The sequence below is a fragment of the Balaenoptera borealis genome, assembly GCF_965194805.1.
Source record: "Balaenoptera borealis genome assembly, chromosome: 5".
Taxonomy (NCBI): Eukaryota; Metazoa; Chordata; class Mammalia; order Artiodactyla; family Balaenopteridae; genus Balaenoptera; species Balaenoptera borealis.
In genome coordinates, this window is record NC_138862.1 from 145281164 (window position 1) to 145299577 (window position 18414).

The 18414-nt window shown below is 44.5% G+C and overlaps 1 protein-coding gene across 5 annotated transcripts in view; it reads left to right on the forward strand.

Moving 5' to 3' along the window:
* RARB (retinoic acid receptor beta) overlaps positions 1-18414 on the forward strand; it is a 675515-nt gene that overhangs the window by 553577 nt on the left and 103524 nt on the right. The window lies entirely within an intron of this gene.

Here is an 18414-nt window from a genome sequence, read left to right on the forward strand (position 1 = left end):
GGGGAGCGAGAACAAGCAACAGGTTCCCTTACTCACTCCCCGAGGGGGTCGAGCTGGTTCCTTATATGGGGTGAGGATAGGGGCAGGTCCAGGGGTCGGGCCGGAGGGGTGGCTTAGGTGGTCTGCCCGCCCCTTAGGCGGTGTTGAGTGCAGGGGGCATGCGCAGTGCCCTGCTTTTGCTCCCGGCTCTTCAGAAGTGGCAGTTGGGTTTTTGGTCTTTTTGTATCTTGTTGTCCATAATTTGCCCCAACTGCGCATGCACGCAGCTATTTTTAGTCCCTTATGGTTTATTTGTATTTTGTTTCTCAAGGAGACGTTTGTCCAGGTGCAAGCACTGCAGCAGAGGGTCCCAGGTCCCGGCTGGTCTCAGTCTGGCAAACTGAGTCTTTGCCCCCATGCAACCCTGCATCCATCCAGATGAGCAAACGTTTCCCGGAAGCCAGGTCAGGCGCTGGATGGGGTGCTGAGGATACACAAGAGTTATAACAAGTCTTTGACTTAATAAACAACATCGGAATGATTCTATAGTCATTACCCAAACGAATTCCTGAGTTGCTGTGTTTGGAAGGGATATGTTAAATTCAGATAACGGTGAGACACTTTCTGACCACATACCGACGTATCCAGTACCCGTGGGCATTTCCTGATGTTGGTCTTGGGGGTCGAAAGGGAGGAGAGGGATTAGGGCTCATTTTGAATGTCTAGTAATAAATCCTTGTGTCCTGTGTGCAATCTTATTTCGATCAGTTTCCAGTCACAGATTTGCAAGTTTATTATCTAAATATATTTTCGTTGCTCTAACTGTTTTCTTCAGGTTAGGACAAGGTCTCCAAGCATACCTAGCGATGATCTCATGTGATGCTTCTCATCTCAGGTCACACCTGAGATTTGGTGGAGGAGCTGGGGGAATGGGCGGGCCCCTTCTCACTCACAGGCGATGGCTGCCTGCGTGTGGTTGGTGACATGTCACTGGTTCCCTCAGCTGACAGCTTCTTTAAGGAAGCGGGCTCTGTCCTGCTCTCATTCACGTCTGACACAGTAATAGACACACATTACAGACGAGAAGAGCTACTCCAGGTTGCCCATCCTTAGCAGCACGTTAAAGGTACGTCCACTAAGTGGGTTATCTTGGCTTTAAATGATAGACCTCATTGCTTCTCTGGTCCTCGGCGTGAGAGACGGTGTCACCTGCCACTCTCCACTTTCAACCGAGCAGATGAGGTATCAGCACAATTAAAAGTGAAAAATAATCGGTCTGCTTTGCCGGTAGTGAATGCTTACAGAACACACACTGATACAATAGATTTTAAATAATTCACGTTCAGCACTTTTTTCCTCAATGTGTAAATGAGGACACCTAATGAGGAAGGGCGGCAGGACACTCTATCCTTCCCCCATTAATATAACAAGATGAGGGGCCATGATTCAGGTCAGGATGTTTGTGGAACATCGTGCGGATAAAAATTAAGAGAGATGACGCTCTGAAATGCTTCGGGTAAGCAAACTTGTAAAAGCCACTTGGAAACCTGAAATTACAGATTAATTCAGAATCTCCTTCTGAGGGGCTCCTAAAAGTCCTCTCCGTTTTTCTGGCAGGATGAAAGCGCCACTTTTGTGCCGCTGCCTGGTGTTTTCACAAGGTCTGTTCTAATGCCCACCGAGGTGTAATGCTCAGTCCTAATGTGCCTCTCGAAGCTTTGGGTGAACCAAGCAAACTTCAGGTGATATTAAAACAAATAGGTGGACTTCCCTGGTGGTCCAGTGGTTAAGAATCTGCCTTCCAGTGCAAGGGATGTGGGTTTGATCCCTGGTCGGGGAACTAAGATCCCACATGCCGCGGGGCACTAAGCCACACGCCACAACTACTGAGCCCACGTGGGAGCTTGCGTGCCACAACTAGAGAAGCCTGCATGCCTCAGCAAAAAGATCCCACGTGCCACAACTAAGACCCAATGCAGCCAAACAAATAAAAATAAAGTAAAAAATTAAAAAATAAAACAAAAAGAAATAGGAATTACTATATAATGTCTTATCGTCTTGCCCCCATAGACATGTTAAACGTCAAATTACCAGGATCACGTGATTCACAGCAGCTTTTCCAGCCCTGAGGGGTGGCTGGTCCAATCCTGAAGGACTTCTCCCATAGCTGTAACTCCCACTGCCCCACAAATCCCTGAAGTCTAGCGACAGTGCAGTCCCGCAGAAACAGAACTGCTAAACTGTTAACAAAAAGTCATTCAGTCCTTCGGTGGTTACAGGTTAGTTGGTCATGATTTATGGGGGCCTAGCACTTTTTCCTACTCCTGCCTGTGTACATCTCCTAATTATTCATTTGAGAAAACTCTGGATAAAAATAGCAATCCTGAAAACGTGTGTGTTCCAGGGAAGAAGGCCAGCCGTGGCCAAGGGAATGCTCAGTCCTGTTTGATCTAAGGAAAAGAATTCCCAAATTCCGTATAGAGGCAGCTGCTTAAGAGAGACTGGAGTTCTTTCAGATGAGTTCCAAATAAACACACCCTTCCAAGTTATCTTCTTTGTCCTCCTGGAAAAAATTGGAAGGGTAAATGAAATTCCACCGAATGATCATCCAAAGAGAGCAAAGTTGGGTGAAGCACCCCAGAGCTCCCAGGGACGCCTCGCTGGCGGGGAGCATGGGACCCAGCACCCATCCCCTGGGGCGGAGACCGTGCCACAAGCCCGTCCGAGGCAGCAGAGCGTTGGGAGGCCAAGCGGGAAGTAGCCACTGAGCAGAAAAATGTCATTTTGATACAGGACATAGGAGAACATACAGCTTTCCACTCAAGCTGTGTGTTTCTTCAGTCTAAAGCCAGCAATTTTGGAAAATGAAGCTAAGAGTTTAAACATAAGGGCTCTGTCAGGAAAAAATAAAATGTGTCCCCCTACATCCGTTAGCTGCCTTTAATTGAAAACTGGAGAACAGATGAACTGATTGGCAGCTACCTCTTTTCTGACCGGGACTGATTTTCCCCTTCTCCCCCGTGTAGTCAGAAGGCTGCCCTGCCCCTCCGTTTGTCAACTCAGGTCAGGGGTGAGACGGAAAAGCAGAGAAGTAACACTTAAAAAGTGAATCGTGTGTGTTTTGCCGAATTCCCCTCATCAAATAGGCACAGAACGCACACAAGTTAGGGCTCCGAGAGCAGCCGCTTCAGAAGCATGCTGTTATAACGCGGGGTGCTTGGGTGGGAGCCGAAATGTGCCGACTGCAGGCAAGTTCATGCCGTTTAAGAGACCTTTACCTCTTGCACTGGGGACCTGCCCAATTTCAGATCTTGGCACCGTGCTGACAAAATATTGCAACTTTAATTTTAAAGATCAAGAAAGAGGAGCTGGGGGTGAAATATGAGCTGCTTTCTTACTAATTTGGAATAAGAAGGAAAGGAGGTTGGGATAAATCGTGAAGTTGGGATTGCTGTCTGAATTTATGATCCTGGAGTTTCACTGTTGAAAATATAACATCCTTTTTCCTTTTCCTTATGCTTAAAAAATTTTGATGGTTGTTATATTTATTGAATTTAAGTTTCCATGCTGATCTTTCTTTTCCTCCCTTTCCTTCTACATGGAATCGCCATATGATACATAAAAAGCAAAATAACTTGCACCGTGTTATTTTTTTATTGAAGTAGAGTTGATTTACAATGTTGTGCTAATTTCTGCCATACACCATAGTGACTCAGTTATACATATATATATATATATACATTCTTTTTTATATTCTTTTCCATTGTGGTTTATCCCAGGATATTGGGTATAGTTCCCTGTGCTCTACAGTAGGACCTTGTTGTTTATCCATCCTTTACGTAACAGTTTGCATCTACGAACGCCAAACTCCCAGTGCATCCCTCCTCCACCTCCCCTTCTCCTTGGCAGCCACAAGTCTGTTCTCTCTGTCTGTGGGTCTGTTTCTTTTTCACAGATAAGTTCATTTGTGTGTCATATTTTAGATGCCACAGATAAGTGATATCATATGGTCTTTGCCTTTCTCTGTCTGACTTACTTTACCTAGTATGATAATCTCTGGTTGCATCCGTGTTGCTGCAAATGGCATTATTTCATTCTTTTTTATGGCTGAGTAATATTCCATTGTATATATGTGCCACATCTTCTTTATGCATTCCTCTGTCGATGGGCATTTAGGTTGTTTCCGTGTCCTGGCTATTGTGAATAGATCTGCTATGAACATTGGGTGCACCACATTATTTTTTAATTAGAAAAGTTGCTTATGCTCCATCACAAAGATAATTAAGATACTGCCTGCAAAGGATTCCTGTTTTGAGGAAGAAAGACATGAAGATCCATCACTGCAGTACCGTGGAGTGAGTGTTGCCGTAGGGTGTGCTGCTGTATGGTAGGGGATTCATAGGTGCCTGACCCTCTCGGGGGCTGTATCATGAACTAAAGGGCAAGGTAGGGAAAGGACTTTTGAGTCATAGGGAACAGTGTGAGTGAAGGCTTGGAGGAGAGAGAGGATGGTCTAGGTGTGGAGGCCTGGACAAGGGACACAGGCAACTTTGGGGGGCAGGCGGACTCCAGACTGTTTCATTGATGACCTCGGAGTTGAGAGGGTGGATTTGGGATAAGGTGTGTATCAGGCCTCAGCCTAGAGTCACCGTGGCTTTTCTATATAAGGACAGAATCCATTTTGAGAGCTGGAGCTTAAGCAGTATTTTCTCCCCACCCTGTTAGTGAGATCATTGCTCTATCAGAGCAGTGTCTGTGGTGAAGAGAAACAGAAGCCTACAGCCAATAAATGCCCGTTATTTTAACAGTTATCAGACTCTTGATGACTTACATGCGAAGGCCTGACCGACTTCCCTTCTCCTGCTTCCACGTCCTCTATGATTTCTTCCTTTTCATGTCAGATTCAGGACATAACCACATACAAAATAAGTGAGAAAAATTCCAGTAGAAGATCCCTGAATGGCCTTGAAAATTAAATTAACTTGGAAAAAGTACAAGAAATTTTCGTCCAGCATCTGTTTTCTTTTCTAATTTAGGTCCCTCTTTGCGTCATAGAACAATACCAGTACATCCTAATTATTGGCGTCTGTGAAGGGCCTGTGAATTAGTTGATACACAGAGTTGCTGTGAGATGTACATTCTCATCAGCCAGCATGTCACGAAGGAGCGAGTCCTGGCTTTGTCGATGGTGACATGTTGCATACCAGACTTCTAAAAGAGATTTTAAAAATCCATACTCCTCTGCAAAGAGTTTAAATATATTTGAGCATGTTTTGGCTCTGTCTCCTTCTGCTTACCTTTTCCCCCCTCTTCTGTACAGATGAAGATCTTGAATTTGAGTCCAGATGAGATTTAGAAATTAATGTGCAAAGCAGCTGGGGTCTGCTAACTCCCAGGCTGTAGCTGAGGAGCTATTTTGGTGCATTTTTCTCAGTGAAAGAATTGAGAATTAAAACACGTAAAATGCATTGGCTTCTTGCCCTGTTATATTTAGAGTAATCTTGATGATAAATCGGTAACTATGGGTTTCATGGTCGAAGGGCACAAAATAACTGACCCAAGTAATCTAGAAAACAGATGTCTTTGGTTGGTTTAATGTAAATTCTCAAGACCAGATTTAAAGAAAGCTATGTGGAGCCCAGTGAAATCGTCCATTTTAGAGGTTTTATTTCTCTCTTTCAGACTTTTTCTATCCTGTCTCAACTCAGATTCTTGAGAAGCGGAGAGGTGGTCCCCAAGATACTATATTTGTGATATTTATCCTGCTATACAGAAATTCTTTGGGTAACAGATTAACTGTTTGACCTCATATTCCTCACCTTCTTTCTACTTTACTCTTTATTTTGGTGGCTCCCAAGGGGGAGTGAGAGACATCTAGGACGCATATGGCTGAGCTTCTGGATTCCCTCCTGAGATTGCACCTAAATATATGTGCTATTTGGAAGGAAATTGTATCCAATTATGGAAAAGTTCTTGGTATTCTTCCTACTCCTCCCAGCGCCCTCCAAAGTCCCTTATCCAAGTGGGAAGTAAAGCCCACTGTAGAACATCAAATACATCCCGAATGGTTTTCCCTTCTGGCTCTTTCTGGAACCATCGAATTGCTCAAAACATCCCAAGGAGATCCTGGGGAGATGGAGACTAAGTGTGATGGTGGTGGACTTGCTTAATTCTGTCTGACCAGCAATCTTACAACTAGCCTTCAGGTCAGCCAGAGGAAAAGAGAGGCTACCTAAGACTTCCAGGTCCTCACGGAGGAGGAAGGTTGGAAGCCTTTGCTGGAGGTGGTATTCTGGAGCCAGAGCTGGCTGCTTCATTTGCAGGACCCAGTACAAAACGAAAACGCTCACCTCTTGTTCAACAATGGTTCAGAATTTCAAGACAACGACAGCAGGGCAGTAAACCTCGTACCCTTTTAGAACCAGGCTCTGTGTGACCACCCAGGCCACACGCTTGGGAAGCCAGCCCAGAGCAGATCCCTTCACTTTTTGAAAAACAGCCAGTTTAACCGGTAGTGTTTACTTGCCTTGTGAAGCTCTCTCCTCCCAAATTTTGTTTGTCATTATTGGCCCCCAAACCTGATTGATCAGCTGCCTAGCAATCAGAATGGGGTTATAAGAATCCGTCAGAGCTGTATGATAGCTGGGCACTTTCAAAAACCCTTATTTTATCCAAGGTCATGTTTCGGAAATATAAAAAGCCAGTTTTTCACCTAAATTAAAAGACATTTGTACCAATTAATCTCTTCTTACTTGTTGGTTCCCAGTTTATATTACCTGGTGGCATTTCTTCCCCAGATCATGTTCCTCTAAAGTAAGGAACACTGTGCACTGAGTGCAGTGGCCCCGTGCCCTTCCTGGGACATGGGGGACTTTGGAGATTTAAACCTTGATCTCTGGTGTTGTGAGTTCAGGTTCACAGTTAAGAACACGGGCTGCCTTTGCCTTGGTAATCCCGGGGAGTTTTAATTAACTGGGGATTAGAAGGATTGAGAGCATTGGCCTCTGGGTCTAACAGGGGTTGAGCCCTCAGGGGTTCACCTGACAAAGTCCAGGAAAAGACCTTAATCACCCTCTTCTGGAAAGACTCGTTCCCACAGAGATGATATTTTTGCTAAATCTGTAGTCTTCGCCTTCTTTAGAGACGAACCATCTTTCCAGGCATCTCCCAAAATAAAGGCTCGCCTTTCTAACCTGGGCAAGAGTGAATGTGCTCAGGAAATTTCCAGTCCCAGGGAGTTGAAAGGAGAGAGTTAGGGCTGAAATGCCCGGTCAGGTGGAAGGACAGAAGGGACCCTTGCCCAGGGAGCAGGCGAGAGGCGCCGGGGAATAAGGGACCTTATAGAAGCCGAGGCTATCAGACCTCGGCGCCCTCCACCTTCACCACTGTCACCCATTCATCTTTACTAAATTTCCAAAAGTGGGACCTTCCCCTAGCGGGGATTTTTTTTTTTTTTTTTAACAAAAAATAAACAACTCTAAGCCTCTACCCCTTGGGACAACTTGACTTTCTTGTTTGGAGTAGGAATCTTACGTTGTTTTCCTTTCGTGTCTCAGAGCGGCCCCCCCAGCTCTACTGTCCAGTGTTCTCCATGTCACATGCGTGCCCACCCTCCTTGCTGGGGAGGAAACTCTCTGTTTGTCATCAAAATAGTGGGCTGTTTTTTTACTTTCTCCCTCCCTCTCACCATTGTCTTTCAGTGGGGTGAAAAGGTCTTCACTTTTCTCTTTCTCCCCCTAAATCTGGCTATTAATAACTTTTCAGACATTGTCACGCATAGACTTCCACTCACTCTGGAGGGTGTTTTTTGTTTGTTTAAGGCAACGTGTTTCCTGGTCTGAAAGCCGTGTTTCCCAAAGTTGCTGTGATGGGATTATTCCACACTCACCTCCTCCTACTGGCACCATCTCTGCTTCTGGCTGGAAATGGGAATTGCAGCTCTGCGCTGGCCTGGCCAGGACCTCGCCGTGCCCGCCTGGCTGGCCCGGGGCATGCCTCCCTGGGGTGGCCACCTGCGTATTACTCTTTGATTGAGATGGGGTTGAGATATAGTCTTCTTGATGATCGAGGAAAAACGACTAAGTAACACTCCTCACTTTTCTCTCTCTTCTCTCACTCAGGAAGGAGAAATTACCCTTTTGAACTTTGCGTGGGATAGAAGTTAGCTCTGCAAAAGCCCAGTGCAAACAGATGTGCTTCCCACACTAGTTTTGGGGTGAATTTCTCCTGACCCGATGCTTTTTATGACAAATAAAGGGCCAAGTTGCCTTTTTTTAAAAAGGAAAAACGTTTTTACTTAGTGCCTTTCTTCAAAGGATCTTGATGGTTTCTGAACTTGTTCAGCCTGATGTAAATGGCTCTTAAGGCAGCAAAGCAACTTCCATCCAAAACACCATGGTGTGAATTCTCAGAAGCAACTTTGGAATTACACACGAGTCAGCCAATTGCACTGTCATTTCAGAAAACAAGGGTTCTTGGGCTCCATTCCTGCTCAGGCCTGAGGGCAGGCTCTGGGTCTTAGGGATCTGTGTTGATACCCAGAGTTCACTGTCTGCTTCAGTATGCATGCAATTAATGCATGATGAAATCAGTGATGCACAGCTTCCTGAACCATCTGGGCAGAGTATACCTCCGACCCTAGTCCTCTCCTGCACAGAAGAGCGAGTACTTTCCCAGCAAGCGCCTGGCGTGGCCTTCTTGATCTTCCCCCGTCTGCATGTCAGCCGCTGTCCCAGCTGTGTCTCACACACACATCCATCACTCACGACTCTACCGGCCTGGACCACTGGCCCTTCCCTGTCCTTCCTAACCCCAGCCTCTGCTCACCCATAATGCTCCTTGGGGGAAATTTTTTTTTTAATTTTATTGGAGTATAATTGATTTACAATGTTGTGTTTCAGATGTACAGCAAAGTGATTCAGTTATACATCTACATCTATCCATTCTTTTTCAGATTCTTTTCTCATATAGGTTATTACAGAGTATTGAGTAGAGTTCCCTGTGCTATACAGTAGGTCCTTGTTGGTTGTCTTGCTGTTCAAATCCTACCCCTTCGTTAGAGCTGGGATCAAGTGTTGACTCCTTTCTGACTCCTTTGAATACCTACGGCCTTTACTCAGTAAATAACTGCCGTGTGCCTACTGTGTGCCAGGCACTATAATGGGCCCTTTTTCACTTGCTGCTTCCACACTGCTGGGTTCACTTAATGCTCCTGGTAGATTGAGGAGGGGCAGGACCAGGCCTTATCCATCTTTGTATGCCCCGGGAGAGCCCACCCCAGTTAATTGGCATTGAGTGAATGGATCAATATATGAATGAGTCTTTGGAATCATAAGGCTGTCTGCCCACAATAACCCATGTTGTTCAGAGATTCAGAACAGTGTTCTGTCCTAGTTGGGAATCTTTATTTTAAACACAAAATGTGTATTGGAAATTGTCCAGAAGAAAGCTTTGGAAAGAGGTTTTGCCAGTAACTAAAGCTGCCATTCATGGGGCCCTTGCTATGTGCTGGTCATTGCGCTGACACTTTATATGTGTTCCCTGATTGGGTGCACTGAGCGATCCTATGAAGTAGGTACTTTATTATCCCCATTTTATGGATGAGGCAACTGAGGCCTTAGTGTAACTTGCTCAATATCACATAGTTAAGCGGCCAAGTCAGTGTTTAAATCCACGTGTACCCGAGCTACAGCCTAATTCTTTTTTTTTTTTTTTTTTTTTAATAAGCAACAGACATTTATTTCTCACAGTTCAGGAGGCTGTGAAGTCCAACATCAAGGCACTTGGCAGATTCAGAGTTTTGTGAGGGCCTACTTCCTGGACATCTGTCTTTTCCCTTTACCTTCACATGGGGGGAGAAAGGGCCAAGCTAGCTCTCTGGGGTCTCTTTTATAAGGGCTCCACCCTCATAGCCCAAGTGCTTCCCAAAGGCCCCACCTCCTCATATCATCACATTGGGCAATAGGCTTCAATGTAGGAATTTCGGGGGATACATTCAGTCTACAGCAGGGGAATTGCTCTGCATTGTAGGATATCTAACACCATCTCCAGCGTCTGTTCAGTAGGTGCCAGCAGCATACAGTATGATGTAAATATCACCTAGGGGGCAAAATCAGAGCCCGAAACAGTGTATTCCTACCTTACCAATTAGGGAACCCTCCTACACTGTGGGTGGGTGTAAGTTGGTACAGCCACTAAGGAGAACAGTATGAAGGTTCCTTAAAAAACTAAAAATAGAGCTACCATATGATCCAGCAATCCCACTCCTGGGCATATATCCAGAGAAAACCATAATTCAAAAAGAGACATGCACCCCTATGTTCATAGCAGCACTATTTACAATAGCCAAGACATGGAAGCAACCAAAATGTCCATTGACAGATGAATGGACAAAGAAAATGCGGTACATATATACAGTGGAATAGTACTCAGCCATAAAAAAGAACGAAATAATGCCATTTGTAGCCACTTGGATGGACCTAGAGATTATCATACTAAGTGAAGTAAGTCAGACAGAGAAAGACAAATATCATATGATATCACTTATATGTGGAATCTAAAAAAAGGATACAAATGAACTTATTTACAAAACAGAAATAGAGTCACAGATATAGAAAACAAACTTATGGTTACCAGTGGGGAAAGGGGTGGGAGAGATAAATTGGGAGACTGGGATTGACATATACACACTACTATATATAGAATAGATAACTAATAAGGACCTACTGTATAGCACAGGGAACTCTACTCAATACTCTGTAATAACCTATATGGGAAAAGAATCTAAAAAAGAGTGGATATATGTATATGTATAACTGATTCACTTTGCTGTACACCTGAAACTAACACAACATTGTAAATCAACTATACTCCAATAAAAATTAATTTAAAAAAATCTCAGCCCCACTCCATTTCTGTAAGGCAAGATATTATTTATAATTATACATAATAGACAAACTACAGGCAATTTTTTTTTTTTTTTTTTTTTTTTTTTCCGTGCGACTTGAAGGATCTTGGTTCCCTGACCAGGGATCAGACCTGTGCCCGCTGCAGTGGAAGCACAGAGTCTTAACCACTGGGCCGCCAGGGAAGTCCCCAGGCAATTATTTTTCACAAACATATTTTTTTAAAACTAATTAATTAATTAATTTATTTATTTATGGCTGTGTTGGGTCTTCGTTTCTGTGCGAGGGCTTTCTCCAGTTGCGGCAAGCGGGGGCCACTCTTCATCGCGGTGCGCGGGCCTCTCACTATCGCGGCCTCTCTTGTTGCGGAGCACAGGCTCCAGACGTGCAGGCTCAGTGGTTATGGCTCACGGGCCTAGTCGCTCCGCGGCACGTGGGATCCTCCTGGATCAGGGCTCGAACCCGTGTCCCCTGCATTGGCAGGCAGATTCTCAACCACTGCGCCACCAGGGAAGCCCCCTCACAAACATATTTTAAAGCCTAATTCTTAACCACTAGCCCACTATCTGAACCAACCAAAAAATCACCCCCTTTGGGAGAGGGTGAAAGATATTATATGTGATGATATCTGAAAACTAGAAGGTGAAACAGGGCCCATGAATGGGAGAAAAAATGATGAGAATTGGAGCAATGATTTGAGAGTATGAGAGGAGAGAAGGAGGCCCAACTTAATGTCATATCAAAATATGAAGAAGGAGTGAGATGAGTCACTTTTCTCCGTGTCCTGTTTAGATTTGGGACATCTGACCAGTCCATCAAGGGAATTACGAATGGTAAGTAGTTACGTATAGGAGGATATTTAGGTTTACAGAGACAGATACCGTTCCTTCTGATTGAGGATTGTTTCTGTCCCGTAGATAGTACGTTAGTTAGAACAATGGCACCTCATATCCCCAAGGGGAGACAAAAGAGTTCTGAGCAGGATGTGGGCATTCCATGGTTATTGCCGTGATGCGAAGCAAATGGCTTGCAAATGGCTCTAAAGCCTATGTAGACTTCTCCACCAAGTGAGTATTTTTTTTTCTTTTTGGTTGGACGCCAGTTCTTTGATAGCAAGAGTAGAAGAGCCTATGAGGTAAGAAAGGTTGAAAAACCCGTGGTTAGAAAACACTTGACCCAGTTTGTGATGCAGGTCTAGCTTCTTTTTTTTTTTTTTTAATATTTATTTTTGGCTGTGTTGGGTCTTCGTTTCTGTGCGAGGGCTTTCTCTAGTTGCGGCAAGCGGGAGCCACTCTTCATCGCGGTGCGCGGGCCTCTCACTATCGCGGCCTCTCTTGTTGCAGAGCACAGGCTCCAGACGCGCAGGCTCAGTAGTTGTGGCTCACGGACCCAGTTGCTCTGCGGCACGTGGGATCTTCCCAGACCAGGGCTCGAACCCGTGTCCCCTGCATTAGCAGGCAGATTCCCAACCACTGCGCCACCAGGGAAGCCCCAGGTCTAGCTTCCTGATCTAGGTAATTAGAGCATTAATTGTGTCACTTGCTTTGGCGATCTCAAACAATAAAAGTCACGCATAAGCTGCAGGAGCCATGATTAGACAGCAGAAGGCAGGTTTCACCAAGTTAGCAGTTAACCAACAAAAGTTAATTAACAGATTAACCAACACAAATCATGGCTAACCAACAGAAGTCCTGATTGACTGACCTGATTACAACTCAAATCAGTGGGTCTTCTACTAACCTCAGGGAAATCTGGATGCTTCCTTCCCTAAGTACAGATAATATCATCCTCAGGGAATACATTATCATTGAGGACAGGACTATCACTCTGGCTCTGTTCATAGCTGAGGATGCCCATTGTTCATTCGTTCAATCGACAGCTGTTTGTTGGATATCTGCCATGTGTCAGGTTCTGTCCCGGTCCTGGGGATATGCAGTTGATTTGTACCAATCCATTTGTAGTAGGTGCTGAAATATTGAACTATGTTCCTACCAGTTGTTGACTAACCATCGCCTTCAGTCTTTGTCTTCTTCCACCCAAGTCCACTGTGGCGAGTCCAGGGAAGACGCATGAAGTCACCGTGGAGTCCCCATCTTGTCCACCCTAGTTCTATGCAGCCGGCCCCCATGCCCCTCCTTGTCCCCTGTCGGGGAGGCTGGAATCCCAACAAGAAAGATGTCACACTTGGTGGTGCTTCTGTGACACCCAGTGGTGGAAATCTCTGAAGCCCACGGGACTCCTGAGGCTGTGCCTGCTGGCCACAGACTGGACTTCCCCCACGATGGCCATGTAACCTCCGAAGTAGATGGTACTGTTGATTAATATTTTAAATATCATACTCAGATAGGTGTGATGTAGAAGGAAAAGCAAAAGCCCAAGGTTATCTAGAAGAGGAAGCATTCCTGTGTGCTTGGATCAGTCAGAGAAGGCTTCCTGGGTGAGGTGACATAACATCTTCAAGACCTGATAGAAGTTTTCTGTGTTTACTGGGAAAAAAGGATGTTTCTGGAAAGTGAAAGAGGAAACTCGTGGCACCAGCAACCCTAGACTTGGTGTCAGAAAACCGGGCCCTCAGACTTCTTGATGACCAGCAACCATGAGCCAGGATTGACAACACTCCAGCCTCCATCTGGTCACAGACACCTGCCCCAGGTCCCCACAGAGGTGCGGTGAGGTCTCCATTCCAAGATAAAGGTGATACCGTCTGAAAGCCCTCTTGTTGGTGTCTTTTAAGCCCCAGGCTAGTCCCAACAAATCGCAGTTGTTTTTGTTTCTTTCAATTTTTTTATTGAAGTAGAGTTGATTTACAATGTTGTGTGTTAATTTCTGCTGTACAGCAAAGTGACTCAGTTATACACATATATACATTCTTTTTCATATTCCTTTCCATGATGGTTTATCCCAGGATATTGAATATAGCTCCGGTGCTCTACAGTAGGACCTTGTTGTTTATCCAATCCATACATAATAGCTTCCATCTGCTAACCCCAGCCTCCCACTCCATCCCTCCCCCAACCCCCTCCCCCTTGGCAACCACCAGCCCGATCTCTGTGTCTGTGAGTCTGAAGAAATCGCAGTTGTTACCCCTACAGGTGGACGGTCTCTCCTTCCTTTGTCTTCAGACCTCCTCCTTGGCCATTTTCTTTGCCCACAGAAGCCCCCTCATCCTCACCCTCAAGCCATCCCAACTTGTCACTCCCTGGTGCGAGGACACACTTGGAGTCCCAGAAAGGTACAGCTGGGAAGGGTCTTGGCAGTAAGCCTCCAGCCCCGCCCTCAGGAGGTAGTGCGTGAGTGCGCCTAGCCCCGAGGCTGTGACTCTCCAAGCCCACCCCTCTCCTTCCCTGCCAGGACTCTCCCACCACACCCTCCTGCCCCCTCTCTCCCGTGGGGCTGCTCCTCCAAAGAGGACCAAATCCTTCATGTGTACTTGCTCAGCTTTTCAGTCTTTCCTCCTGCAGATGTGACTCTACCCATCTCCTAGCTGCAAGAACTATCACACTTGCACTCGGTACTTTGCTTTGATGGAAACCTTTTTTTTTTCCCACTTACAAAATTTTTTTAACTTAATTTTTATTTTATATTGGAGTTAGTTTCAGGTGTACAGCACAGTGATTCAGTTATACATATACATATATCCATTCTTTTTCAGATTCTGTTCCCATGTAGGTTATTATGGAATATTGAGTAGAGTTCCCTGTGCTATACAGTAGGTCCTTGTTGTTTATCTATTTTATATACAGTAGTGTGTGTATGTTAATCCCAAACTCCCAATTTATCCCTCCCTCCCCTCTTTCCCCTTTGGTAACCAGAAGTTTATTTTCAAAGTCTGTGAGTCTGTTTTCTGTTTGAACTCAGTACTTCTAAAGCTCATTACATATAACAACTTTGGGATACAGTTTTGATTCCCAAATTATGAGGCTCCCAATTTTAGGTGGGACAGATTCATGGCTTTAAACCTCATTGAATCACATAGTGAGAAACATGTTTATTTTCTCTGAATTCCTCAGGAGAAGCCTCAAGTCAGTGCTGATCTGTACCTAAGTCTTGCTCCTTTCCCTTTCAGCCAGGAGTGAGGTTTAGCAGAACCAGGATCCAGCGAGAGTGAAATCACATCTGGTTATTGTTTTGTTCGACTTCATTTTATTTATTTTATGAATACCTTCTCATATTGACAGTTGGTGCTGGTATTCAAATTGAGCCAGAGGTTAAAGGTTTCCATTTTAAATAATGTTAAAAATAAAAGAAGAGGGCTTCCCTGGTGGCGCAGTGGTTGAGAATCTGCCTGCTAATGCAGGGGACACGGGTTCGAGCCCTGGTCTGGGAAGATCCCACATGCCGCGGAGTAACTAGGCCCGTGAGTCACAACTACTGAGCCTGCACGTCTGGAGCCTGTGCTCCGCAACAAGAGAGGCCGCGACAGTGAGAGGCCCGCGCACCGCGATGAAGAGTGGCCCCCGCTTGCCACAACTAGAGAAAGCCCTCGCACAGAAACGAAGACCCAACACAGCCAAAAATAAATAAATTAATAAAAAAAAGAAATAGCATTAAAAAAATAATAATAAAATAAAAAAATAAATAAAAGAAGAGGGACTTCCCTGGCGGTCCAGTGGTTGGGACTTCACCTTCCATTGTAGGGGGTGCGGGTTCGATCCCTGGTCGGGGAGCTAGGATCCCGCATGCCTCGGGGCCAAAAAGCCAAAACATAAAACTGAAGCAATATCGTAACAAATTCAATAAAGACTTTTAAAAAATGGTCCACATCAAAACAAATCTTTAAATAAAAAATAAAGAAGAATCAACCTAAAGAAAACATTAAGTAGATAAAATTTTGGTGACACGGGCTATGGTGCCGTACGCACGCACGCACGAGGTCCTCCAAGCAGTGGAAATGAGGTTTACAGAACGGTTCACAGTAGCTACTGCGGAGGAGGGGGGTTTGGACAATGCAAACCTCTCTTTGGCCTCAGAGGGCATTTCTGTTTACCCAGCCCATGAATAAAAATACCTCATAGCATACATTTTAGTCAGCAAGTATTCTACCCTGGTGGAAATGACTTACTGAAACTTAGACCTTCTGAAATCCAGCCCAAACTCTGATTTGGAAAACCAAGAAGTCCTATTTAGTTTCTGCTGTCATTGTTCCTGAACCACGCTGACTGCATAATTAGTGACATATAAAGTTCTTAATTCTCTCTTCTTCTTTCATCTGGGTGTCAGGAGATTGGTTTCTGCTCCTTTGTGCTCACTCGCTAAGAATTTGCTGAACTGCTTATTCAGTTTGTAATAAGTGGAGGAGGTCACATTGGTCCATACCTCACTTGCTTCACACCTGCAAAAAGACCGGATCTTCCATGTGTCAGTGTTACTTCACGGGAGAGCAGTGAAGTTTCTGTCAATTGAGTTTGTACGTCTGGCAGCCAAGAGTGTCCTGTAGGTATTCTTTGCAGGAAAAAATATGTTTGAGGTGACCACAGTGCACAGATTCTCTTAGAGCTTCAGAGTGTTTATAACCTGTTATTTTAGATTCTGAGCATATCTGTAGCTCCAGAGGTACAAAAATAAACTACGTTTTCTTGGAAAATGTGTGTGTCTGGGATGTGAGAGGAGTTGCAACCTTAAACAAGATTTCCAGGCGTTTACAGTCGAAGCATGCCAGTAAAAATATGTTTTTTTAGATGTCAAAATCCTAGGGTGCCCACGTAAATATCCTAAACAATGTGTGTTATGTGAGCTTTCTTTGCTAATGTGCTTTAGCTTTGAAGGTCTTTAGTTCTGGCTCCTGGGGTGTTAATGTACTACAGGGAAAGTTGAACTCAGATGGCAAATCTTGTTTGCTGTTCAAGGCAGTGGATGGTGTGCCTCCCACACTCAAGAGAATTGTTACTAATGGAGGGAAAAGTCACATCACAATTGATAAGGTAAAACTCCTTGCTTGTAATACTCCTAGCAGCGTAGAGGTTTTTGTTGGGCGATTAGAAAAGACAGCAGGTTTACCCGTCACTCACTCTTCATTCGTCTGTGTGTTAACAAGCACCACTTAATTTTCCGTTCTCTGCAAAGCTGTGTGGGGAGATGGGTAAGCAGAGAGGAGAAGCTGGGGGGAGACCCTGTGCTCGTGGAGCCTGAAGTCTGATTTGTTTCATCAGTGTTTCCAAAAAAATCAGGATAAATTGCTTCTTCGGTCAAAATATAACTTTCCAAAAGTTAAAAACCAATACTTATTCAAATATGCAGTAAGCACATGTTGAAGACTTATTTCACTCATTAATGAGGGAAACAGTCAGATGACAAAGCTGGTTCAAAGAAGGATATGAAAAAAATAGGTAGGGAGGGAGGGAGGCAGACAGACAGATAGGGTGATTGGAAAAAAGAATGCTGGAATAAGGTGGCAAAGTTAGACCCAACTGCTTAATGTCCTACAAGGCAATAAAACAATAATCTTTGGTTATATTTCAACCAGGCAGGAATCTTTGCACCTATATTAGGCACATATGATTTATAAGTTACCAGTCTTCTACAGTCTTTACAGTGTCAAGGTCCAGTCAATAATAAACAGTAAGTCAAAGGAAGTTACATTTCCCGAGACCGTTAGATGACTCGGTTAAGTTTGTCAGTCATTGCGGCGTATGCATTGCCCGAGGGAACTTCCTGCAATGATGGAAATATTCTGTACATGTGCTGCCCAGTGTGGTAGCCCCTGCACATGTGTGGCTGTTGAGCACTTGAAGGGATTAATCTCCAGAATTTACAAGCAGCTCATGAAGGTCGATATCCAAAAAAACCCACAAAAAAACCACAAACAAACAACCCAATCAAAAAGTGGGCAGAAGACCTACATAGACACTTCTCCAAAGAAGACATACAGATGGCCAAAGAGGCGCATGAAAAGATGCTCAACATCACTAGTTATTAGAGAAATGCAAATCAAACTACAATGAGGTATCACCTCACATGGGTCAGAATGGCCATCATCAAAAAATCTACCAATAGTAAATGCTGCAGAGGGTGTGGAGAAAAGGGAACCCTCCTACACTGTTGGTGGGAATGTAAATTGGTGCAGCCACTATGGAGAACAGTATGGAGGTGCCTTAAAAAAAAAAAACACTAAAAATAGAGCTGCCATATGATCCAGCAGTCCCACTCCTGGGCGTGTATCTGGAGAAAAACATGGTTTGAAAGGATACGTGCACCCCAGTGTTCACTGCAGCACTGTTTACAGTAGCCAAGACATGGAAGCAACTTAAACGTCCATCCACAGGTGAATGGATAAAGACGATACGGTACATACATAAAGTGCAATATTAGCCTTTAAAAAGAACGAAATAATGCCATTTGCAGCAACATGGATGGACCTGGAGATTATCATACTAATTTTATTTAGTTTTCATTAATTCTGATTTAAATAGCCACACGTGATTAGTAGCTACCGTACTGGACATCACAGCTCTCACATGCCATTAAATGAGCAGACAATCATTTTTCTGCCTCGTTTCCAATCTTGGATAATATTTTTCTAAACACTTCGCAA